The 25433-nt window shown below is 53.0% G+C and overlaps 1 pseudogene across 1 annotated transcript in view; it reads left to right on the top strand.

Annotated features, from left to right (window-relative positions):
* Positions 1 to 25433, top strand: part of LOC109878905 (tuberin-like) — a 71820-nt pseudogene that overhangs the window by 30824 nt on the left and 15563 nt on the right. Inside the window, exons 12-25 of the transcript XR_004206488.1 lie at positions 211 to 317; positions 901 to 1093; positions 1953 to 2075; positions 2486 to 2620; positions 3203 to 3392; positions 3774 to 3867; positions 4469 to 4571; positions 5081 to 5178; positions 7883 to 8038; positions 17156 to 17317; positions 17502 to 17660; positions 18322 to 18434; positions 20016 to 20270; positions 21394 to 21636. The product of XR_004206488.1 is annotated as a tuberin-like (transcript). The remainder of the gene's footprint in view (positions 1 to 210; positions 318 to 900; positions 1094 to 1952; positions 2076 to 2485; positions 2621 to 3202; positions 3393 to 3773; positions 3868 to 4468; positions 4572 to 5080; positions 5179 to 7882; positions 8039 to 17155; positions 17318 to 17501; positions 17661 to 18321; positions 18435 to 20015; positions 20271 to 21393; positions 21637 to 25433) is intronic.

Raw genomic sequence — 25433 nt, 5'->3', positions numbered from 1 at the left:
TGTCTCGGTCGGTCTGTCTCTCTCTCTCGGTCTGTCTGTCTGTCTGTCTCGGTCGGTCTGTCTCTCTCTCTCGGTCTGTCTGTCTGTCTGTCTCGGTCTGTGTCTGTCTGTCTGTCTCTCTCTCGGTCTGTCTGTCTCTCTCTGTCTGTCTCTCTGTCTGTCTCTCTATGTCTCTCTCTATGTCTCTGTCTATGTCTCTCTCTCTTTCAGGTGTTTGACTTCCTCCTGATGATGAGAACGGACTCCCTCCATCGTCTGGGGTTCCTCAGTAAAGACGGGGTTCTGAGGTTCAGTCCTTACTGCCACTGTGACATGGGGTGGGTTCACCTTCACACTCTGTCCACTCTAAACTCAGATCTCCCCGGCAGACAGTCAGTTCACCTTCAAGACAATATTACAAGGACAGATGACTAGACAGATACCATAAAGTACCCATTGAATGTATAGTGGCAAATCCCAAACCAGTTGTTGATGCTCCTTACTAGTGTTTTATTTAACTAGACAAGTCAGCCGAGAACAAATTCATATTTACAATTACGGCCTACACCGGCCAAACCCGGACGACGTTGGGCCAATTGTGTGCCGCCCTGTGTGACTCCCAATCACGGCCGGTTGTGATCGAACCAGGGTCTGTAGTGCTGCGCCACTTGGGAGTCTGACCAGGGGATCTTTCTAACAATCAATACGAGAGGAATCCAACAATCTGAGTCCATTCATTTCCCTTCTTTTCAATAGTTTTTGTCGCAAACAGTAAGGTACGATACTGTTGAAAATTGATAGAGTCCAGGCACACTAGTTCCCACCCAATCAGGGGCACACTAGTTCCCAATGTGTAATGTCTACCACTGTCTGTCAATGTGTAATGTCTCTCTCTGTCTCTGTGTGTGTGTGTGTTTCCAGGGAGCCAGAGAAACGAGGGAGTGAGAAGAAGCCTGCAGGTTCAGTGTCTCCCCCTGCTGGCAGTCCTGCCCCCTCCTCCTCCACCACCACCACTACTCCCTCCTCCACCACCACTACTCCCTCCTCCAACATCCGTACAGCCTGCCTGCCCTACTCACCTGCCTTTAATGTGCTGCTACAGTGCCTGAAGATGGTACCTATACACACACACACACACACACACACACACACACACACACACACATACCTACCTACAGTGAAATGCTTACCGACAAGCCCTTAACCAACAATGCAGTTGAAAAAAAATGTATATGAAGAAATAAAAGTAACAAGTAGATAACGAGCAGCATAACAATAGCAAGACTATGTACCGGTACCCCTGTACAGAGTGGGCAGCGGCTCTGTCTCTCTGTCTCTCGCTCTCTCTCTGTCTCAAATCAAATCAAATTTATTTATATAGCCCTTCGTATATCAGCTGATATCTCAAAGTGCTGTACAGAAACCCAGCCTAAAACCCCAAACAGCAAGCAATGCAGGTGTAGAAGCACGGTGGCTAGGAAAAACTCCCTAGAAAGGCCAATACCTAGGAAGAAACCTAGAGAGGAACCAGGCTATGTGGGGTGGCCAGTCTTCTTCTGGCTGTGCCGGGTGGAGATTATAACAGAACATGGCCAAGATGTTCAAATGTTCATAATGACCAGCATGGTCGAATAATAATAAGGCAGAACAGTTGAAACTGGAGCAGCAGCACGGCCAGGTGGACTGGGGACAGCAAGGAGTCATCATGTCAGGTAGTCCTGGGGCATGGTCCTAGGGCTCAGGTCAGTTGAAACTGGAACAGCAGCATGGCCAGGTGGACTGGGGACAGCAAGGAGTCATCATGTCAGGTAGTCCTGGGGCTCCCTCCCTAACTCTGTTGTTTCCTCTCTCTGTCTCTCTCTCTCTCTCTCTCCCTAACTGTGTTGTTCTCTCTGTCTCCCTCCCTAAATCTCTGTTGTTTCCACTCTCTCTCTCTCTCTCTCTCTCGCTCTCTCTCTCTCTCTGTGTTCCAGGAGACCGACTGGAAGGTGTTGAAGCTGGTACTAGACAAGATGCCCTGGACCCTGCAGTATAAAGTCCTGCTGCTGTCCTCTCCCTGCAGCATAGACCAGCTCTGTTCTACACTCTGTTCTATGGTACACACTGTTACAGGTCTTGGTTTTTACATTGATGTTTTTGAGGTTGGATGATAGGCTTATTGGTGCCACCTCCTTAAGTCAGTAGGGGTTTCACCTGTGTTGGTTTCTGTCTCGTTAGAGGGATGGGGTTTCACCTGTGTTGGTTGCCTTCTCGTTAGAGGGAAGGGCTTTCACCTGTGTTGTGTTAGTGGTGTTAGTTCCCCCTCCTGTTCTGTGTTCCTTGTCGGTGTTAGTTCCCCCTCCTGTTTCAGAGACATGATTTGGGTTTTCTTGCTGGGTAATGTAACAACACACAGATTGTCACTTTGATCTCTCTGGTCCCTCACTGACACTCTGTCTCTCTCTGTCTGTCTCTCTCTCTGCCTGTCTCTCTGCCTGTCTCTCTGCCTGTCTCTCTGTCTGTCTAGGTGACAGACCGTCTTATCTCAGAGCGTCTGAAGAAGACTCCAGATGGTTTCAGTCGTACTGATGTCCAGCTGGCTGTAGTACCTGTTCTCACTGCTATCACATCATACCACAACTATCTAGAACAGGCCAGACAGGTACACACACAAAAACACACACACACACACACACACACACTCTGAAATAGGCACCGAAAACATTGTTTTGATAAAGGCGAAGAGCTTCATTAGAAGCATTAGTCTTAGTTACATTTTGAAAAAGTCTGCTGAATTTAAATCACTAGATACTATGGCTGGTAAAAAGTGTCTGCTGAATTTAAATCACTAGATACTATGGCTGGAAAAAGGGTCTGCTGAATTTAAATCACTAGATACTATGGCTGGAAAAAGGGTCTGCTGAATTTAAATCACTAGATACTATGGCTGGTAAAAAGTGTCTGCTGAATTTAAATCACTAGATACTATGGCTGGTAAAAAGGGTCTGCTGAATTTAAATCACTAGATACTATGGCTGGTAAAAAGTGACCCCATGTTTGAGTGAGAGACCATTCCATTAATGGCATCTGCGACTGTAGGCCGAAGTAGAAAATAAAACATTTGGGCAAGTGACCATAATCCTCAGGTAAAAACAGCTTGTGCCTTTTGAGAGTTTCATCTCAATATCTGATCATAAATAACATCATCGTTGTTCTCTTCTGTCTTGCCATCTTCATCTCTCAGAGGGAGTTGGTTCAGTGTCTGGAAGCAGGGCTGATATACCGCTGTGCCAAGCAGTGTGTGGTTGCCCTGACAATGTGCACCGTGGAGATGCCTGACATCATGATTAAACTCCTCCCCGCCCTCATCGTCAAGCTGACGCACATCTCGGCAACCGTCGCCATGGCGTCGCCCATGCTGGAATTCCTGTCCAGTGAGAACACACCTTAGTTTACACGCCCTGATAGATGGAAGCCAATCAGAGAACAGGATCTGTTTATACAGGAAGTTAGATCAGCCAATTAATGTGTGAAGGATTCTTTGTATTTCACTTCCTAGTTCATGTTAGATGATGTTTACATACGGGAAACACACCTAATATACCTCACACAGTCATGTTATATACTTTACTGGGAAGATTACTTGTTCAGTTGTAGAGTTTAGTGACCCTATTACATCCCTTACCTGTTGATGATGGTGCCACATGGCAAGGATAGATTATGTCATGCTAACTGTGTGTGTGTGTGTGTGTGTGTGTGTGTGTGTGTGTGTGTGTGTGTGTGTGTGTGTGTGTGTGTGTGTGTGTGTGTTGTAGCTCTGGTGCGGCTGCCACATCTCTATGCTTACTTTGTAGCAGAGCAGTATGTCAGTGTGTTCGCCATCTCCCTGCCCTACACCAACCCCTCCAAGTGAGTACCCGATACACGTGTAACAAATGTGTACGCACACACACACACACACACACACACACGCTCTCACTCTCCCTCCTCTCTACCTCTATCCTTTTCTAACTCCTTCTCTCTGTTTCTCTCTCCTCTCTCTCCATCCCCTCTCTCTTCCCCCCACCCCCCCCTCTCTCTCTCTCTCTCCAGGTTTAACCAGTACATTGTGTCTCTCTAGGTTTAACCAGTACATTGTGTCTCTCTAGGTTTAACCAGTACATTGCCTCTCTAGTTTTAACCAGTACATTGTGTCTCTCCAGGTTTAACCAGTACATTGTGTCTCTCCAGGTTTAACCAGTACATTGTGTCTCTCCAGGTTTAACCAGTACATTGTGTCTCTCCAGGTTTAACCAGTACATTGTGTCTCTCCAGGTTTAACCAGTACATTGTGTCTCTCCAGGTTTAACCAGTACATTGTGTCTCTCCAGGTTTAACCAGTACATTGTGTCTCTCCAGGTTTAACCAGTACATTGTGTCTCTCCAGGTTTAACCTGTACATTGTGTCTCTCCAGGTTTAACCAGTACATTGTCTCTCTCCAGGTTTAACCAGTACATTGTGTCTCTCCAGGTTTAACCAGTACATTGTGTCGTTGGCTCACCATGTCATCTCCATGTGGTTTATCCGCTGCCGACTCACCTTCAGAAAGGACTTTGTGCAGTACATCACCAAGGTAGGTGGTCTCTGTGTTTACACGTGTGTCATAATCTACCTGTTTTCTGAGACATTTCCCTTGTAACCACTCCCTCCTCTTCCTCTCACTCTCCCTTCTCTCTTCCCCCCTCTCTCTCTTCCCCCCTCTCTCTCTCTCTCTCTCCCCACTCTCTCCTCTTTCTCTCTCTCTCTCCCCACTCTCTCCTCTTTCTCTCTCTCTCTCTCTCTCTCTCCTCTCTCTCTCCCCACTCTCTCCTCTTTCTCTCTCTCTCCTCTCTCTCTCCCCACTCTCTCCTCTTTCTCTCTCTCTCTCTCTCTCTCTCTCCCCACTCTCTCCTCTTTCTCTCTCTCTCTCTCTCTCTCTCTCCCCACTCTCTCCTCTTTCTCTCTCTCTCCCTTCTCTCTTCCCCCCTCTCTCTCTCCTCTTTCTCTCTTCCCCCCTCTCTCTCTCCTCTTTCTCTCTCTCTCTCTCTCTCTGCCCTCTCCTCTCTCTCTCTGACCTCTCCTCTCTCCTCTCTCTCTCTCCAGGGTCTGCGCTCTAATGCTCTGATGCCGTTCGATGACACCCAGGACACTCAGAGCAGCTTCCGTGCTCGCAGCACCAGCCTCAATGAGAGGCCCAAGAGGTACACACACACACACACACGGCCGGGTCACATGACTTCTCATTGAAGATCTTGTGACCACATGGCCGTACAGGAGGTTGGTGTTGTCAAGGTAACACAGGACTCAGCATGACTGTCGTTGTGGTGTGATGGTTGTTTTGGTTTCCCACAGGTTGCTATGGTGATAATTTCTGTTTGGTGGTTTGTTGTTGTTGGTTGTTGTTGTCAACTCACGCACATTATTACCACAAGATACACAACGAGGTGGAGAGAGAGGAGATGGGTCTTTTCTCTTTCTCACTCTGTCTCTCTGTCGTGTCATTGTACTCTCTCTATCTCTATCTCTATCTCTCTATCTCTATCTCTATCTCTCTCTCTCTATCTCTATCTCTATCTCTATCTATCAATCAAAGGGTTTTTCTCATCAGGGCAGCTGTTTGACTGCAATCTATTAAAGAGATGCTCAGAGAAATAATCCCCAAATAAAATCTTATAATAAAAGATAATAATTAAATCAGACACAAGTGACTTCCTGAACCCCGTCCCACCTAAATCCTACCCTCTACCCATAACCAGGCCACCCTAATGGTTCCTTTGGAGTGTCAATCAAAATCCCTAACTACCCAGCTTGGAATTCTGTCATAATCAAGTCCTGACCTGACTGACATCGTCTAGAATCTCTCTTTTTTAATTCTGTGAGCAAGCTGACTTATCCACCAAAGTTGACAATGGACTTGGGGCCCACCCCCCTCCACTCCCAATCGCTTCCCTTGCTTTTTCTTTGGTGACTTTGGGGAGAAGAGTAGATTCGCTCCCCTTCTTTCTCCTCCTGATTTCCCTCTCTTCTGTTGGCGCTCAAAGTGTCACTTCCTGATTTCTTTGTGCCCTCCATGGCGATGCCCATGCTACCATAGTAACGCACCATAGTAACGCACCATAGTAACAAGCACACTCCCATGTTAACTCTCAATAGTAACACATAACAACATTCTATTAATAGCCTGTACCGACCCCCCCTCCCTCCCAGACCCCCTAACCCTGTACTGACCCCCTCTGTCCCAGACTCCCTAACCCTGTACAGAACCCCTCCGCACCAGACCCCCTAACCCTGTACTGACCCCCTCCGTCCCAGACCCCCTAACCCTGTACTGACCCCCTCTGTCCCAGACTCTCTAACCCTGTCCTGACCCCCTCCCACCGTCCCAGACCCCTAACCCTGTCCTGACCCCCTCTGTCCCAGAACCCCTAACCCTGTCCTGATCCCTCCCACCGTCCCAGACCCCCTCCCACCGTACCAGACCCCCTAACCCTTGTCCTGACCCCCCCCCCCCACCGTCCCAGACCCCCTAACCCTGTCCTGACCCCCCCCCCCCACCGTCCCAGACCCCCTAACCCTGTCCTGCTCCTATGTATACTTACTCTATCTACTGTACCTCTGTAGGAGTTGGAGAGATGCATGTCAGGTGTAAAAACGCATCTCAGACAGCTGTATAATATTAACCTGATCGTTGTACCAGGGGCTCTTTTCAACTTTTCTATAGTAATGAAGGTTTGAAATGAAACAAGCAGTGAGGGCCTCATTAGAGTATTCTCACATTAAACGTGGTTTCTCCTGTAACTTGTCCTCTCTAGTGGTTACAGAATCCAACTACGTCTTAGACTTAGATGGACAATGTGTCGTAGTATATGAGACCTCTGTTTGTAGTTAGACAGTAGATCACGTGTTCGTGATTTATTGGTTCTTGTGGTTTTAGATCAGCCGTGCTCTCCTCCCGACACCTGCTTCATCCAACACATTCCTCTCAGTTGGTTCTGTCATTTGTTGTTGATTTTTGTTTTTAACCTTTAACCTCTTCCTTCCCCCTTGTTGTGTTCATTGGTTTATATTAACCCTCCTCAGGCCGCGCCGATCTCTTCAGTTGGTTGTTTCAGTTGTGTTGATTTGAACCCCTCCTGCTCGGAGTCCATCCTCCTATAACAGATCTCTGTGTCCCAAATGGCAACCTATTCCCTTTACAATTACAGTGCACTACTTTAGACCCATAGGGTGGTGCACTGTAGAGGGAATAGGTTGCCATTTTGGGATGCTTCCGGAGTCATGGCAACGTCGGCTTCTCCTCTTGCTGCTCAATGTGATGACGCCTCATTTTCTTTCAGGAGTAGTTTGTGTTTGTTGTGGAAAAGCTGATGCTGTTTTTCTCCCTGTTGCTCTATGTTGTTCCTTCCTTTCTGATATTTCTGTTCCTATTTGTTCATAGTGTTTTACTGCTGTAAATTTTTCTCAACTTGTTTTTGTTTGTTTGTTTTTGTTTACTCTTCGGTTGATTTGACCCCCCCCATCCCCTCCTCTGACTGGGTGCTGCGTTGTGGGTGGGGTCGGTGACACCCTGGATCCCTCCATTGCTATTGGCACACTCTCTTTTGCTCATCCCCCTGACCTTCGCCCTCTGACCCTTTGACCTTCATGCCCCACCCCTTTGCCCGTGTCTCCGTCGGTCACCTGGTGGTCGTTCGGGGCCGTTTCTGACGTGACGGGCGACATATCCTGATTTCCGTTTCCTGTTGGCCGTTATCTCTCTCTCCCCCCTCACCTCCCTCGCCCACTCCTACTCTGTCCCTCTTTCCAACACACAATCCCACCCACCCCCTATCTCACACACACCAACCTGCCCCCTACCCCCCACACCTGCCACCCTCCACTCCTGCCACGTTGCCATGGTCCCAGCCTACGGGCAGCCAAAATGGCGAAGGCCCACCAGCAGCAGCAGGCGTCAATGGCAGCGGGCGTAGCGGCGAGTACCGGCTCTCCCGTTAAAGAGCTGAGAGATCTGTCGGCCTTCCGCTCCCGAAGCATCAGCGTCTCCGAGCACGCGGTGCGCAGGTAGAGAGCACTCTGGGTAACCAGGAAATAAAACCCAGAAAATAACTTTTCTTGCTTCCGTTGGGGGGGGGGGGGGCGTCGTCATAAGGACCGGTGGGCGGTTGCCAGGGAAACCTGGGTTGGGTGGCGGTGGCATGCTGGAGGAGGATGTGTTGAGTGGTTCTGCAATCGGCATCTTTTTTTCTTTTTTTTTTCGACATTTGAGTGATTTTGTTGCATGCAGTTTGTGCTTTGGAAAACATCTAGATTTCTGTCAATGTTTTCCTGTTAACCCCGTTTTGGCTTCTTTAACTTCTCTGATGCTTTGGTTTGGTATGAATAGTTATTTTTGTTTTCGGTTGTGGTGTTTGCTGGGTTTTGCTGTGCTGACTGGATTTAATTTAGACTGACTGACTGAATGGCTGGAGAAAAACATGGACCTACTCCAAGCAGTGTACTGAGACGACAAGACTGACAGCCACTGCTACCAATGATTGGCTTTTCCTCTTCCCTGTGGGAAGGGACTGTTGCCTTCTGGGCCAATGAGAAGCCAGTCTTACACACATGCTTTGCATGCTGCCTGTGTAGTTTTCTGTTGCATTGCGTTTGTTTGACCCACAGATGCTCAGTGTTCAGCTACTTCCGCTGATTTACAACCATCTGTCTGTTTGTGGGATGTTGGGATTCGTTGATTATCTGAGTTACAAAATTAGGTAACTTTCCCACAATTCCCAGGTTTTCAAGAAATCCCGGTTGGAAAATTCCTGGATTTCCCGATCATTCCTTCCAGATTGGGATTGGGATGTCTGGGAATTTTGGGGAAAGTTACCAGAATTATGCTACCCCTCATCTATGACAGAGTGACTGACTGAGTTGGGGGTTTTGTGGTGTCTGTCTCCAACTGACTCAATGACTCCTGCCATGCACCAATCACTACACATACTTACCTGTGAGAGCGACTGACTGTGAGAGCGGCTGACTGTGAGAGCGGCTGGCTGACTGTGAGAGCGGCTGGCTGACTGTGAGAGCGGCTGGCTGACTGTGAGAGCGGCTGGCTGACTGTGAGAGCGGCTGGCTGACTGTGAGAGCGGCTGGCTGACTGTGAGAGCGGCTGGCTGACTGTGAGAGCGGCTGGCTGACTGTGAGAGCGGCTGGCTGACTGTGAGAGCGGCTGGCTGACTGTGAGAGCGGCTGCCTGACTGTGAGAGCGGCTGGCTGACTGTGAGAGCGGCTGGCTGACTGTGAGAGTGACTGTGAGAGCGACTGGCTGACTGTGAGAGCGACTGGCTGACTGTGAGAGCGACTGGCTGACTGTGAGAGCGACTGGCTGACTGTGAGAGCGACTGGCTGAGTGAAAAGTGAATCAGACATTGCAGTTGGTGGTTAGATCATGTTTCATCATTTCTCCCTCCATCTGTGTATCTCAAACCCATAGGAGTCCATAGGTTGTTATTGAGCAGTCTGTCAGATGGGGAATTAGTTCAGCTGACACTCAACTAGTCAGCTCTCAAATACTAGCCAGTCTGTTTGTTATCACGGTGACTCATCGTCATGCCAAACTATTTGTCTTGACAATGACCTCCTATGGAGTTGGCAAGAGCACAAACTGATCTGGGACCAGGCTACTGAAGTACTAGTTCTAATCCAAATTGTCCCAAGGAGAGGGAAGAACTGATCTGGGACCAGGCTACTGAAGTACCAGGAGACAGAGGAAGAAGTGTTTAGTTTACCAGGCCCTGTTACAATCTGTATAACTGTCAGTCCCCCTCCTGACCAGCAGGGTGCAGGAGACGATCACTAGACAGCCTGAGGAGCTTCCCCTTTACACACTGATCCAAGACCAGTTTTGTGTTTCCCCTCTAATGGTTAGGGATAGGATTGGGGCCAGTTGAGCTGATCCTAGATCTGTGCCTATAAGAAAGTACAGTATTTGGGATTCCTCGAACAGAAGGTCTAACAGACTCGCCTCAGTGTGTGACTATGGCAACGCCTCAGTGTGTGACTATGGCAACGCCTCAGTGTGTGACTATGGCAACGCCTCAGTGTGTGACTATGGCAACGCCTCAGTGTGTGACTATGGCAACGCCTCAGAGTGTGACTATGGCAAGCCTCAGTGTGTGACTATGGCAACGTCTCACACTGCACGCTGTTCCCTTCATAGTGCACCACCTTTGACCAGAGCCCTATGGGGTTGCCTATGGGCCCTGGTCTAAAGTAGTGCACTGCATAGGGAATAGGGTGCCATTTGGAACGCGACAACCGACTTGGTGCCTCAGCAGACACCTACTGGCTACAGGTGTTCTGCCTACCTACCACTGGTGGTCTGCTTTCACACACACACACACACACACACACACACACACACACACACACACACACACCTACTAGCTACAGCTGTTCTGCCTACCTACCACTGGTGGTCTGCTTTCTTACACACACACACACACACACACCTGCTAGCAACAGGGAGTCAACTCTTAACTGCCATTCAAGTCATCTTTAATTGAATCCCCTTCTCCATGTCCTTCAGTCCCTACCTCTTAACTCCAAAGCAACAGGCAGAGAGCTGTTGTTGAGAACATTCAGAGCAGCGTTCTATTAGCTCATAAAGGCCTTTGTCTCCAGCTGCTGTTGTTGAGAACATTCAGAGCAGCGTTCTATTAGCTCATAAAGGCCTTTGTCTCCAGCTGCTGTTGAGAACATTCAGAGCAGCGTTCTATTAGCTCAAAAAGGCCTTTGTCTCCAGCTGTTGTTGATAACATTCAGAGCAGCGTTCTATTAGCTCATAAAGGCCTTTGTCTCCAGGTATCATCAGGTTGTCTGTCCTTCAGTGGAACACCTGTTTAGTTGAACTTCAATACAACATAACTTTTCTCCTTTATTTGTTAGAGAGAGAGAGAGAGAGAGAGAGAGAGAGATGTGGAGAAACACTATCGGACACAGCCACTGCTGCAATGCAGAACTATGTTGAGAAAGAGCTGTCGTTGTGATGGCTGGCTGGATAAACTGATGATGGAATAACACTATGGCCCTGTCTCATTCCGAATGGCTCGCTGTCTCCCTCTCCCTGCCTCAAGAGGCAGCGTCCTTATGGATTGAGGCACAGCCCAGTAATAACAGATAAGAGACAGAACCCTAGTGACTGGAGGACACCGTCCCCTCAGACTGTATGTCGTTGTGCTTCAAGGGTTTTAGGGTCCTGGAAATCACCACGGTCACCGTCCCAGACTGTATGTCATTGTGCTTCAAGGGTTTTAGGGTCCTGGAAATCACCACGGTCACCGTCCCCTCAGACTGTATGTCGTTGTGCTTCAAGGGTTTAAGGGGCCTGGAAATCACCACGGTCACCGTCCCAGATGGAACCCCACTTCTCATCCCTGGTCGAAAGTGGAGGCCTATTTAGGGACCAGGTCTCCAGACTTGATCTGAACTCTAAACCATGTACTTAAACGTTCAATATGACCAGGTGAAGGTGAGAAGTCCTCCGTCGTGATGTGCTCCCAAACGAGTACCTTAAGGACGGTACCGATCTGGTGACGTAAGGGAAAGATATTCTTTGGTCCTTTTGGGGTCATGGCGGTCTGAATGGGTGTCCACCAGAGCAGCTGGGTCAGTGCCACCGGGTCAAGGGTCAATTAAGGGTTGAACACTCTGTTTGCTGGGTAAACTGTGCTGCTGGGTTGTGCTGGTCACAAGCTGGGACTTGGTCTGAGTTAGCAATAGCATTAGCATTAGCGATAGTGTTAGCGATTGGTGTTAGCGATTGGTGTTAGCGATAGCATCAGCCATAACCTCTTGGGAGAGCGAGCTGCAGTGTCTATATGCTTTTGTCCAGAGGTGTCCTATGGGCCCTGGTCTAAAGTAGTGCTCTATATAGGGAATAGGATGCCATTTGGCACACAGACAAGACGTTTGTTATATTCTGTTACACAAGACGGACAGAACTGACGCAGGTAGAGGGAAAATAACTTCTAGAGGCATGCGCCACTTAGAGGAAGAAGAGGGAATGTTCCTCTTCTCTCGTCTCACACTTGTTCCTTCCTCTAAAGGGCTCAGGTTATGTCATCTCTCCATTAATCTATCATCCCCCCCTTTGTATCCCTGCTACTGTCTCAGTGTCTCAGGGCTTGAAGGATGCTACTGTCTCAGTGTCTCAGGGCTTGAAGGATGCTACTGTCTCAGTGTCTCAGGGCTTGAAGGATGCTACTGTCTCAGGGCTTGAAGGATGCTACTGTCTCAGTGTCTCAGGGCTTGAAGGATGCTACTGTCTCAGTGTGTCAGGGCTTGAAGGATGCTACTGTCTCAGTGTCTCAGGGCTTGAAGGATGCTACTGTCTCAGTGTCTCAGGGCTTGAAGGATGCTACTGTCTCAGTGTCTCAGGGCTTGAAGGATGCTACTGTCTCAGTGTGTCTCAGGGCTTGAAGGATGCTACTGTCTCAGTGTCTCAGGGCTTGAAGGATGCTACTGTCTCAGTGTCTCAGGGCTTGAAGGATGCTACTGTCTCAGTGTCTCAGGGCCTGAAGGATGCTACTGTCTCAGTGTCTCAGGGCTTGAAGGATGCTACTGTCTCAGTGTGTGGGCTTGAAGGATGATGTGTTTAAAGTCTTGGTGATTTAAACAGACAGGGGGGAGACAGACAGACAGGGGGGGAGACAGACAGACAGACGGGGAGGGAGACAGACAGGGGGGGAGGGGGACAGACAGACAGACAGGGAGACACAGACAGACAGACAGGGGGGAGACAGACAGACATACAGGGGGGGAGGGGGACAGACAGACAGGGAGGGGGACAGACAGACAGGGAGACACAGACAGACAGACAGGGAGGGAAGGAGACAGACAGACAGGGAGGGAGCGAGACAGGGAGACAGAAAGACAGGGAGGGAGACAGACAGACAGACAGGGAGGGAGGGAGACAGACAGGGAGGGAGGGAGACAGACAGACAGACAGACAGACAGACAGACAGACAGGGAGGGAGGGAGGGAGGGAGACAGGGAGGGAGGGAGGGAGGGAGACAGACAAGGAGGGAGACAGACAGACAGACAGGGAGGGAGACAGACAGACAGGGAGGGAGACAGACAGACAGGGAGGGAGACAGACAGACAGACAGGGAGGGAGACAGACAGGGAGGGAGGGAGGGAGGGAGACAGACAGACAGGGAGGGAGGGAGGGAGACAGACAGACAGGGAGGGAGACAGGGAGGGAGACAGACAGACAGGGAGGGAGACAGGGAGGGAGGGAGGGAGGGAGGGAGACAGACAGGGAGGGAGGGAGGGAGACAGACAGACAGGGAGGGAGGGAGACAGACAGACAGACAGACAGGGAGGGAGACAGACAGACAGACAGACAGGGAGGGAGACAGACAGACAGACAGACAGACAGACAGGGAGGGAGACAGACAGACAGGGAGGCAGACAGACAGACAGACAGGGAGACAGGGAGGGAGACAGACAGGGAGGGAGACAGACAGGGAGGGAGGGAGACAGGGAGGGAGGGAGGCAGACTGACAGACAGGGAGGGGGACGGACGGACAGGGAGGGAGACGGACGGACAGGGAGGGAGACGGACGGACAGGGAGGCAGACGGACGGACGGGGAGGGAGACGGACGGACGGGGAGGGAGACGGACGGACAGGGAGGGAGACGGACGGACAGGGAGGGAGACGGACGGACAGGGAGGGAGACGGACGGACAGGGAGGGAGACGGACGGACAGGGAGGGAGACGGACGGACAGGGAGGGAGACGGACGGACAGGGAGGGAGACGGACGGACAGGGAGGGAGACGGACGGACAGGGAGGGAGACGGACGGACAGGGAGGGAGACGGACGGACAGGGAGGGAGACGGACGGACAGGGAGGGAGACGGACGGACAGGGAGGGAGACGGACGGACAGGGAGGAGGCGGACGGAGGGAGGAGGGAGCGGACGGACGGACAGGGAGGGAGGCGGACGGACGGACGGACAGGGAGGGAGGCGGACGGACGGACGGACAGGGAGGGAGGCGGACGGACGGACAGGGAGGGAGGCGGACGGACGGACAGGGAGGGAGACGGACGGACAGGGAGGCAGACGGACGGACAGGGAGGCAGACGGACGGACAGGGAGGCAGACGGACGGACAGGGAGGCAGACGGACGGACAGGGAGGCAGACGGACGGACAGGGAGGCGGACAGGGAGGCGGACAGATAGACGGACAGGGAGGCGGACAGATAGACGGACGGACGGACAGGGAGGGAGACGGACGGACAGGGAGGGAGACGGACGGACAGGGAGGGAGACGGACGGACAGGGAGGCAGACGGACGGACAGGGAGGCAGACGGACGGACAGGGAGGCAGACGGACGGACAGGGAGGCAGACGGACGGACAGGGAGGCAGACGGACGGACAGGGAGGCAGCGGACGGACAGGGAGGCGGACAGGGAGGCGGACAGGGAGGCGGACAGGGAGGCGGACAGATAGACGGACAGGGAGACGGACGGACGGACAGGGAGGGAGACGGACGGACAGGGAGGGAGACGGACGGACGGACAGGGAGGGAGGGAGACGGACGGACAGGGAGGGAGACGGACGGACGGACAGGGAGGGAGACGGACGGACGGACAGGGAGGGAGACGGACGGACGGACAGGGAGGGAGACGGACGGACGGACAGGGAGGGAGACGGACGGACGGACAGGGAGGGAGACGGACGGACGGACAGGGAGGGAGACGGACGGACAGGGAGGGAGACGGACGGACAGGGAGGGAGACGGACGGACAGGGAGGGAGACGGACGGACAGGGAGGCAGGCAGACGGACGGACAGGGAGGCAGACGGACGGACAGGGAGGCAGACGGACGGACGGACGGACGGACAGGGAGGCAGACGGACGGACGGACGGACAGGGAGGGAGACGGACGGACGGACGGACAGGGAGGGAGACGGACGGACGGACGGACGGACAGGGAGGGAGACGGACGGACGGACAGGGAGGCAGACGGACGGACGGACGGACAGGGAGGGAGACGGACGGACGGACGGACGGGGAGGGAGACGGACGGACGGACGGACGGGGAGGGAGACGGACGGACGGACGGACAGGGAGGGAGACGGACGGACAGGGAGGGAGACGGACGGACGGACAGGGAGGCAGACGGACGGACAGAGAGGCAGACGGACAGACAGGGAGGCGGACAGAGAGACGGACAGGGAGACGGACAGACAGACAGACGGACAGGGAGACGGACGGACGGACAGGGAGGGAGACGGACGGACAGGGAGGGAGACGGACGGACAGGGAGGGAGACGGACGGACAGGGAGGGCGGACGGACGGACAGGGAGGCGGACGGACGGACAGGGAGGCGGACGGACGGACAGGGAGGCGGACGGACGGACAGGGAGGCGGACGGACGGACAGGGAGGCGGACAGGGAGGCGGACAGGGAGGCGGACAGGGAGGCGGACAGGGAGGCGGACAGGGAGGCGGACAGGGAGACGGACAGGGAGGCAGGGAGACGGACAGGGAGGCAGACAGACGGACAGGGAGGCAGACAGACGGACAGGGAGGCAGACAGACGGACAGGGAGGCAGACAGACGGACAGGGAGGGAGGCAGACGGACAGGGAGGGAGGCAGACGGACAGGGAGGCAGACGGACAGGGAGACTATCTAGTATCTAGTATATCATGTAGATGTGTGGACATAGAGGTTGAAAGTATGTGTTTACTCCATAAGATGACTTCCTAACTACTTCCTGTTGTAGTTTGGACGGTGTTTGTCTGAACTCTCGGTTCCTGTGGCGATGTCACTCCCCTTGAAGACCGGTGTAACTTATCCTACAGAATAGTAGCTGTGTGTTCCGTTAGAGGTGTTCCGTTTCCCCTGGCGGTGGTTACCGTGGTTACCGGGATGCGATGGGGGGTCTCCAGGGAGGAATGCTGAAGGGAGTTGTAGATCAGGTGACTGGGATATTACGGTACATCAGTTCCCCCGGGCCCTCAGTTCTGAGCAGCGTGTTGTTCTAGTGTTCTCTCTCTCTCTCCTTCAACATAAAAGCGCCTGGTCTTCCTCTATCTCTGACACCAGCTGTGGTTCCTGGGCCTTTGTAGAAGAGACACCCTGTCAGCAGTAAGCATAGCACTTCACATCCACAGAGGGAACGGATGACGGATCATTTCAAGCGCCCAGGCTGCCGCTACAGTTACTTATACCAAGTCCCAGCTTGTTTGTGTGTGTGGGAGAGAGCGATTGGCTCATCTGTGTTTGTACATCAGCGGTGTACACCTGAGAGAAAGATGAGAGCCAGGCTGTGTGTGGGAGAATGCAAGTGTGTGTGTGTGTGATTCTGAGCGTGTGTGTGTGCGATTCTGAGCGTGTGTGTGTGATTCTGAGCGTGTGTGTGTGTGTGGGTGTGTGATTCTGAGCGTGTGTGTGATTCTGAGTGTGTGTGTGGGTGATTCTGAGTGTGTGTGTGGGTGATTCTGAGCGTGTGTGTGATTCTGAGCGTGTGTGTGATTCTGAGTGTGTGTGTGGGTGATTCTGAGTGTGTGTGTGGGTGATTCTGAGTGTGTGTGTGTGTGATTCTGAGCGTGTGTGTGATTCTGAGTGTGTGTGTGTGTGATTCTGAGTGTGTGTGTGTGTGATTCTGAGCGTGTGTGTGATTCTGAGTGTGTGTGTGTGTGACTCTGAGCGTGTGTGTGTGTGATTCTGAGCGTGTGTGTGATTCTGAGTGTGTGTGTGTGTGACTCTGAGCGTGTGTGTGTGTGATTCTGAGCGTGTGTGTGTGTGTCAGCGGAGGCTGCTGAGGGGAGGAGGGCTCATAATATTGTCTGGAAGGGAGTAGTTGTAATGCTATCAAAGGTTATTTATATTCAGGAGGTGTTTTGATTCCATTCACTCCGTTCCAGCCGTCATTATGAGCCGTCCTCCCCTCAGCAGCCTCCACTGGTGTATGTGTTTGTCTCTCTGACACCATTATCTGACACCCTCTCTGACACCCTTATCTGGCACCCCTCTGACACCCTCTCTGGCACCCTTATCTGGCACCCCTCTCTGACACCCTTATCTGGCACCCTTATCTGGCACCCTTATCTGACACCCTCTCTGTCACCCTCTCTGTCAACCTTATCTGACACCCACTCTGACACCCCCTGGCTGTAGGATGCACACCTCCAGCACCACGTGTAGTCTGGGTTCTTCTGACGAGAACACCGTGAGCCAGGCAGACGATGGGTTAAAGACCGTCCACCTGGAGTTAACGGAGACCTGTCTGGACATGATGGCTCGATACGTCTTCTCCAACTTCTCAGCGCTGCCCAAGAGGTACCCACGGACCAGGGGATATTTCCTGCCTTCATTAGTGACCTCGTGGGTCTTCACTCTAGTCTTCATTATTCACCCAATCACAACGGGAAAAAGGACACGAGGTCTTCTATGATTATCAACTGCCATAAGCCCTCGGAATTAAGTGACCTTGACTTGACCCCTGACCCTTAACCTTTGCCAGGTCTCCTATAGCAGAGTTCCTTCTTGCGGGGGGTCGCAGTATGACCTGGCTGGTGGGTAACAAGCTGATCACCATAACGACCAGCGGTGGGGTCAGGAGCCAGGCCCTACTGGGAATGGACATGGCTGAGAGGCTGGGAGGAGGGGGAGAGATGACCAGGTAACCACACACACACACACAGTAACCCATATACACACACACACACACACAGTAACCCATACACACATACACACACACACACACACACACACAGTAACCCATATATACACACACACACACACACACACACACACACACAGTAACCCATATATACACACACACACACACACACAGTAACCCATATACACACACACACACACACACACACACACACGGTAACCCATATATATACACACACACACACACACACACACACGGTAACCCATATATATACACACGGTAACCCATATATATATACACACACACACACACACGGTAACCCATATATATATATACACACACACACACACACACACACACACACGGTAACCCATATATACACACACACACACACACACACACACACACACACACACACACACACACACGGTAACCCACACCACACACACGGTAACCCACACCACACACACGGTAACCCACACCACACACACACACACACACAGACACACACACACACACACACACACACACACACACACACACACACACACACACACACACACGGTAACCCATATACACACACACGGTAACCCACACCACACACACGGTAACCCATACACACACTGTCAGTAATATCCGGTCTCTCTCCTGCCCCCTGTAGGTCAGACCCCTCCCTTCACACCCGTCAGACCAAAGAGGCTCCGGCCAAACTGGAGTCCCAGTCCAGTCAACAGCTCAACAGAGCCTCACGCATCAGAGTACGATCCATGTCAGGTAGGAAGAGGAGGAACTCTCTCTCTGTCTCTCTCACTCTATCCTTCTCTCTCTACTGTCATCAGAGTACGATCCATGTCAGGTTGGAAGAGGACGTTCTCTCTACCTAGCTATCTAATCTATACACTACATGATCTAAAGTATGTGGACACCTGCTCATTGAACATCTCATTATGCTAGTATTATGTATGTTTGTAATAGTGTGTTATATGTGAAAGAGTGTTTGTATTATAAATTGTATTTTAATGTTTAAGAACTCTTGGAAGATTAGTCCAAATGGGGACTAAAAGAGATCCAAATCAAATCAACATCTCATTCCAAAATCGTGGGCATTAATATTGAGTTGGTCCCCCTCCACTCTTCTGGGAAGGATTTCCACTAGATGTTGGAACATTGCTGCTATAACAGCCTCCACTCTTCTGGGAAGGCTTTCCACTAGATGTTGGAACATTGCTGCTATAACATCCTCCACTCTTCTGGGAAGGCTTTCCACTAGATGTTGGAACATTGCTGCAGGGACTTGCTTCCGTTCACCCACGAGCATCAGTGAGGTCAGACACTGATGTTAGGTGATTAGGCCTGGCTCACAGTTGGTGTTCCAATTCGTCCTAAAGGTGTTTGATGGGGTTGAGGTCAGGGCTTTGTGCAGGCCAGTCAAGTTCTTCCACACCAACCTTGACAAACCATTTCTGCATGGATCTCACTTTGTGCACAGGGGCATTGTCATGCTGAAACAGGAAAGGGCCTTCCCCAGACTATTACCACAATGTTGGAAGCACAGAATCGTCTAGAATGTCATTGTATGCTGTAGTGTAAAGATTTCCCTTCACTGGAACTAAGGGGCCTAGCCCGGACCATGAAAAACAGCCCCCTCCACCAAACCTTACAGTTGGCACTATGCATTGGGGCAGGTAGCGTTTTTCCTGGCATCCACCAAACCCAGATTTGTCCGTCGAACTGCCAGAGGGTGAAGTGTGATTCATCACTCCAGAGAACGTGTTTCTACTGCTCCAGAGTCCAATGGCGGAGAGCTTTACACCACTCCAGCCGACGCTTGGCATTGCACATGGTGATCTTAGACTTGTGTGCGGCTGCTCGGCCATGGAAAACCATTTCATGAAGCTGAGTTTGCTTCCAGAGGCAGTTTGGAACTCAGAAATGAGTGTTGCATCTGAGGACAGCACTCGGCGGTCCCGTTCTTTAAGCTTGTGTGGCCTACCACTGCGCGTCTGAGCCGTTGTTGCTCCTTGACGTTTCCACTTCACAATAACAGCACTTACAGTTGACCGGGGCAGCTCTCGCAGGGCAGAAATATGACGAACTGACCTGTTGGGAAGGTGGCATCCTATGATGGTGCCACGTAAGTCACTAAGCTTTTCAGTAAGGCCATTCTACTGCCAATGTTTGTCTATGGAGATTGCATGGCTGTGTGAGGAATAATGTTCTGGGGCAACGGCTGTGGCTGAAATAGCTGAATCCACTAATCTGAAGGGGTGTCTCTATCTCTCCTTCATTCCATGTAAGGTAGGGATGGTGATATGTCACTAATTCCTCCTCTCCGCCCGTTCTCCCCCCCCTCAGGTGGCCATGCCCTCCGTGCAGGTCCAGCCCAGAGCCTCAGCCCCCTGGTCTCACCCTCTGAGGGTGGAGAGCTGTGTGGTGTCCCCCTCTCTCCCCCCTCCTCCTCCTCCGGCCCCTGTCTGGATGGCCTGGAGCCCCCCTCTCCTTCCCCCTGTGCCCCCCCTAAGGACCCCCTCAAAGACAAGCCCAGCCTGGCAGAGTTCCTTCCCGTTCTGACCCAGGGATGGGCCGAGATCTTCATACGCAGACCCTCAGGTATGCACAAACACACACGCACGCACGCACGCACACACACACACCTGTTGAATAGCTTCCTCTTCATCTGTTTACACACGGAAGATACAGACCATTTTCAAATATTTTCTCTCATTTCTTCTCGATCTCTCTTCCTCCTCTGACCTGACTAATTCAAATCACATCAAATGTATTTATAAAGCCCTTCTTACATCAGCTGATATCTCAAAGCGCTGTACAGAAACCCAGCCTGAAACCCCAAACAGCAAGGAATGCAGGTGTAGACGCACAGTGGCTAGGAAAAACTCCCTAGAAAGGCCAAAACCTAGGAAGAAACCTAGAGAGGAACCAGGCTATGTGGGGTGGCCAGTCCTCTTCTGGCTGTGCCGGGTGGAGATTATAACAGAACATGGCCAAGATGTTCAAATGTTCATAAATGACCAGCAGGGTCAAATAATAATAATCACAGTAGTTGTCGAGGGTGCAAGGTCAGCACGGCCAGGTGGACTGGGGACAGCAAGGAGTCATCATGTCAGGTCGTCCTGAGGCATGATCCTAGGGCTCAGGTCCTCCGAAAGAAAGAGAGAAAGAGAGAATTAGAGAGAACATACTTAAATTCACACAGGACACCGAATAGGACAGGAGAAGTACTCCAGATATAACAAACTGACCCTAGTCCCCCGACACAAACTACTGCAGCATAAATACTGGAGGCTGAGACAGGAGGGGTCAGGAGACACTGTGGCCCCATCCGATGATACCCCCAGACAGGGCCAAACAGGAAGGATATAACCCCACCCACTTTGCCAAAGCACAGCCCCCACACCTCTAGAGGGATATCTTCAACCATCAACTTACCATCCTGAGACAAGGCTGAGTATAGCCCACAAAGATTCATTCCTAAAAGTCTAAGTCATTGGAGGTGGGGGGTGCTAAGCTGACATGTGGAATGGTTTTATGATGTCATACTGTGGATCATTTAGCTATTTGATATTAAAAAAAACGTTAGGACCCCGTTTATGTGATAAGACCGATTTTTCGCTTAAACTGACGGATTTTGATGGGGATTTTGTGATGTGACTTAGATTGCCCCACCGGGGCGTCAGTGGACTCCAGGGGGGTAATTGACTTCTCTCCTGTCCAGGTAACACCAGCTGGTTGATGTGTCTAGAGAACCCTCCCAGTCCCTTCTCCTCTGAGCTGGGTAACATGCCTCTCCAGGAGCTGTCCTCTGTCCTCATGGCCATGGAGGGGGTCAAGGAGCCCCCCACCCAGACTGCCAGCGCCCCCGCCAGCACAGCCACGCCCGCCCCGACCCCCGTAGACCTTAACCCCCCTGGACCCATCCAAGGGGGCAAGCCTGGACTCATCCAGCGCTCTAACACAGGTGAGGAGGGAGAGGGAGGGGGAGGGGGGTGTAGTGGTGTGTTGGATATTATAAGTGTGTGTTGGTGGGAGGGGACAGTGTGTGTGTTGGTGGGAGGGGACAGTGTGTGTGTTGGTGGGAGGGGACAGTGTGTGTGTTGGTGGGAGGGACCAGTACAGCTCCCCAGTCACCACCCAGTACAGCTCCCCAGTCTCCACCAGTACAGCTCCCCAGTCTCCACCAGTACAGCTCCCCAGTCTCCACCCAATACAGCTCCCCAGTCCTCCACCAGTACAGCTCCCCAGTCTCACCAGTACAAGCTCCCCAGTCTCCACCAGTACAGCTCCCCAGTCTCCCACCAGTACAGCTCCCCAGTCTCCACCAGTACAGCTCCCAAGTCTCCACCAGGACACGCTCCCCAGTCTCCACCAGTGACAGCTCCCCAGTCCTCCACCAGTACAGCTCCCCAGTCTCCACCAGTACAGCTCCCAAGTCTCCACCAGTACAGCTCCCCAGTCTCCACCGTACAGCTCCCCAGTCTCCACCAGTACAGCTCCCCAGTCTCCCCAGTACAGCTCCGCAGTCGTCCACAGTACAGCTCCCCAGTCTCCACCAGTACAGCTCCCCAGTCGCCACCATACAGCCCCAGTCTCCACCATACAGCTCCCCAGTCTCCACCAGTACAGCTCCCCAGTCTCCACCAGTACAGCTCCCCAGTCTCCACCAGTACAGCTCCCCATCTCCACCAGTACAGCTCCCCAGTCTCCACCAGTAGCAGCTCCCCAGTCTCCACCAGTACAGCTCCCCAGTCTCCACCAGTACAGCTCCCCAGTCTCCACCAGTACAGCTCCCCAGTCTCCACCAGTACAGCTCCCCAGTCTCCACCAGTACAGCTCCCCAGTCTCCACCAGTACAGCTCCCCAGTCTCCACCAGTACAGCTCCCAGTCTCCACCAGTACAGCTCCCCAGTCTCCACCAGTACAGCTCCCCAGTCTCCACCAGTACAGCTCCCCAGTCTCCACCAGTACAGCTCCCCAGTCTCCACCAGTACAGCTCCCCAGTCTCCACCAGTACAGCTCCCCAGTCTCCACCAGTACAGCTCCCCAGTCTCCACCAGTACAGCTCCCCAGTCTCCACCAGTACAGCTCCCCAGTCTCCACCAGTACAGCTCCCCAGTCTCCACCAGTACAGCTCCCCAGTCTCCACCAGTACAGCTCCCCAGTCTCCACCAGTACAGCTCCCCAGTCTCCACCAGTACAGCTCCCCAGTCTCCACCAGTACAGCTCCCCAGTCTCCACCAGTACAGCTCCCCAGTCTCCACCAGTACAGCTCCCCAGTCTCCACCAGTACAGCTCCCCAGTCTCCACCAGTACAGCTCCCCAGTCTCCACCAGTACAGCTCCCCAGTCTCCACCAGTACAGCTCCCCAGTCTCCACCAGTACAGCTCCCCAGTCTCCACCAGTACAGCTCCCCAGTCTCCACCAGTACAGCTCCCCAGTCCCACCAGTACAGCTCCCCAGTCTCCACCAGTACAGCTCCCCAGTCTCCACCAGTACAGCTCCCCAGTCTCCACCAGTACAGCTCCCCAGTCTCCACCAGTACAGCTCCCCAGTCTCCACCAGTACAGCTCCCCAGTCTCCACCAGTACAGCTCCCCAGTCTCCACCAGTACAGCTCCCCAGTCTCCACCAGTACAGCTCCCCAGTCTCCACCGTACAGCTCCCCAGTCACCACCCAGTACAGCTCCCCAGTCTCCACCAGTACAGCTCCCCAGTCTCCACCAGTACAGCTCCCCAGTCTCCACCAGTACAGCTCCCCAGTCTCCACCAGTACAGCTCCCCAGTCTCCACCAGTAACCTCCCCACCAGTACAGCTCCCCAGTCTCCACCAGTACAGCTCCCCAGTCTCCACCAGTACAGCTCCCCAGTCTCCACCAGTACAGCTCCCCAGTCTCCACCAGTACAGCTCCCCAGTCTCCACCAGTACAGCTCCCCAGTCTCCACCATACAGCTCCCCCAGTCTCCACCAGTACAGCTCCCCAGTCTCCACCAGTACAGCTCCCCAGTCTCCACCAGTACAGCTCCCCAGTCTCCACCAGTACAGCTCCCCAGTCTCCACCAGTACAGCTCCCCAGTCTCCACCAGTACAGCTCCCCAGTCTCCACCAGTACAGCTCCCAGTCTCCAACCAGTACAGCTCCCCAGTCTCCACCAGTACAGCTCCCAGTCTCCACCAGGCTCCCAAGTCTCCACCAGTACAGCTCCCCAGTCTCCACCAGTACAGCTCCCCAGTCTCCACCAGTACAGCTCCCCAGTCTCCACCAGTACAGCTCCCCAGTCTCCACCAGTACAGCTCCCCAGTCTCCACCAGTACAGCTCCCCAGTCTCCACCAGTACAGCTCCCCAGTCTCCACCAGTACAGCTCCCCAGTCTCCACCAGTACAGCTCCCCAGTCTCCACCAGTACAGCTCCCCAGTCTCCACCAGTACAGCTCCCCAGTCTCCACCAGTACAGCTCCCCAGTCTCCACCAGTACAGCTCCCCAGTCTCCACCAGTACAGCTCCCCAGTCTCCACCAGTACAGCTCCCCAGTCTCCACCAGTACAGCTCCCCAGTCTCTACCAGTACAGCTCCCCAGTCTCCACCAGTACAGCTCCCCAGTCACCACCCAGTAGTTGAGAAGGAACTCCTGCTGTACTTCACTGAACATGAATGAACCTCTCTCCAGTCTGCGCTCCTCTCCTCTCTCTGCTCTCCTCTCTCTGGTCTCTCCTCTCTCCTCTCCTCTCTCTGCTCTCCTCTCTCTGGTCTCTCCTCTCTCCTCTCCTCTCTCTGCGCTCCTCTCCTCTCTCTGCGCTCCTCTCCTCTCTCTGCTCTCCTCGCTCTGCTCTGCTCTGCTCTGCTCTCCTCTCTCTCTTCTCCTCTCCTCTCTTCTCCTCTCCTCTCTCTGCTCTCCTCTCTCTGGTCTCTCCTCTCCTCTCTCTGCTCTCCTCTCTCTGGTCTCTCCTCTCCTCTCTCTGCGCTCCTCTCCTCTCTCTGCGCTCCTCTCCTCTCTCTGGTCTCTCTGCTCTGCTCTCCTCTCTCTGGTCTCTCCTCTCTCTGCTCTCCTCTCTCTGCTCTCCTCTCTCTGCTCTGCTCTCTCTCCTCTCCTCTCTCTGCTCTGCTCTCCTCTGTCTCTCTCTCCTCTCTCTGCTCTGCTCTCTCTGCTCTCCTCTCTCTCTCTCTCTCTGCTCTCTCTCCTCTCCTCTCTCTGCTCTGCTCTGCTCTGCTCTCCTCTCTCTGCTCTCTCTCCTCTCTCTGCTCTGCTCTCTCTCCTCTCTCTCCTCTCCTCTCTCTCCTCTCCTCTCTCTGGTCTCCTCTCTCTGCTCTGCTCTGCTCTCTCTCCTCTCTCTGCTCTCTCTCCTCTCTCTCCTCTCCTCTCTCTGGTCTCCTCTGCTCTGCTCTGCTCTGCTCTCCTCTCTCTGCTCTGCTCGCTCTCCTCTCTCTGCTCTGCTCGCTCTCCTCTCTCTGCTCTGCTCTCTCTCCTCTCTCTGCTCTCTCTCCTCTCTCTGCTCTGCTCTGCTCTCTCTCCTCTCTCTGCTCTGCTCTCTCTCCTCTCTCTGCTCTGCTCTCTCTGCTCTGCTCTGCTCTCTCTCCTCTCTCTGCTCTGCTCTCTCTGCTCTGCTCTGCTCTCTCTCCTCTCTCTGCTCTGCTCTCCTCTCTCTGCTCTGCTCTCTCTCCTCTCTCTGCTCTGCTCTGCTCTCTCTGCTCTCTCTCCTCTCTCTGCTCTGCTCTCTCTCCTCTCTCTGCTCTGCTCTGCTCTCTCTGCTCTGCTCTCTCTGC

Source organism: Oncorhynchus kisutch, unplaced genomic scaffold (assembly GCF_002021735.2).
Source record: "Oncorhynchus kisutch isolate 150728-3 unplaced genomic scaffold, Okis_V2 Okis01b-Okis20b_hom, whole genome shotgun sequence".
Classification (NCBI taxonomy): domain Eukaryota; kingdom Metazoa; phylum Chordata; class Actinopteri; order Salmoniformes; family Salmonidae; genus Oncorhynchus; species Oncorhynchus kisutch.
Note: the sequence above shows the minus strand (reverse complement) of the source record. Positions and strands in the feature narration are given on the sequence as shown.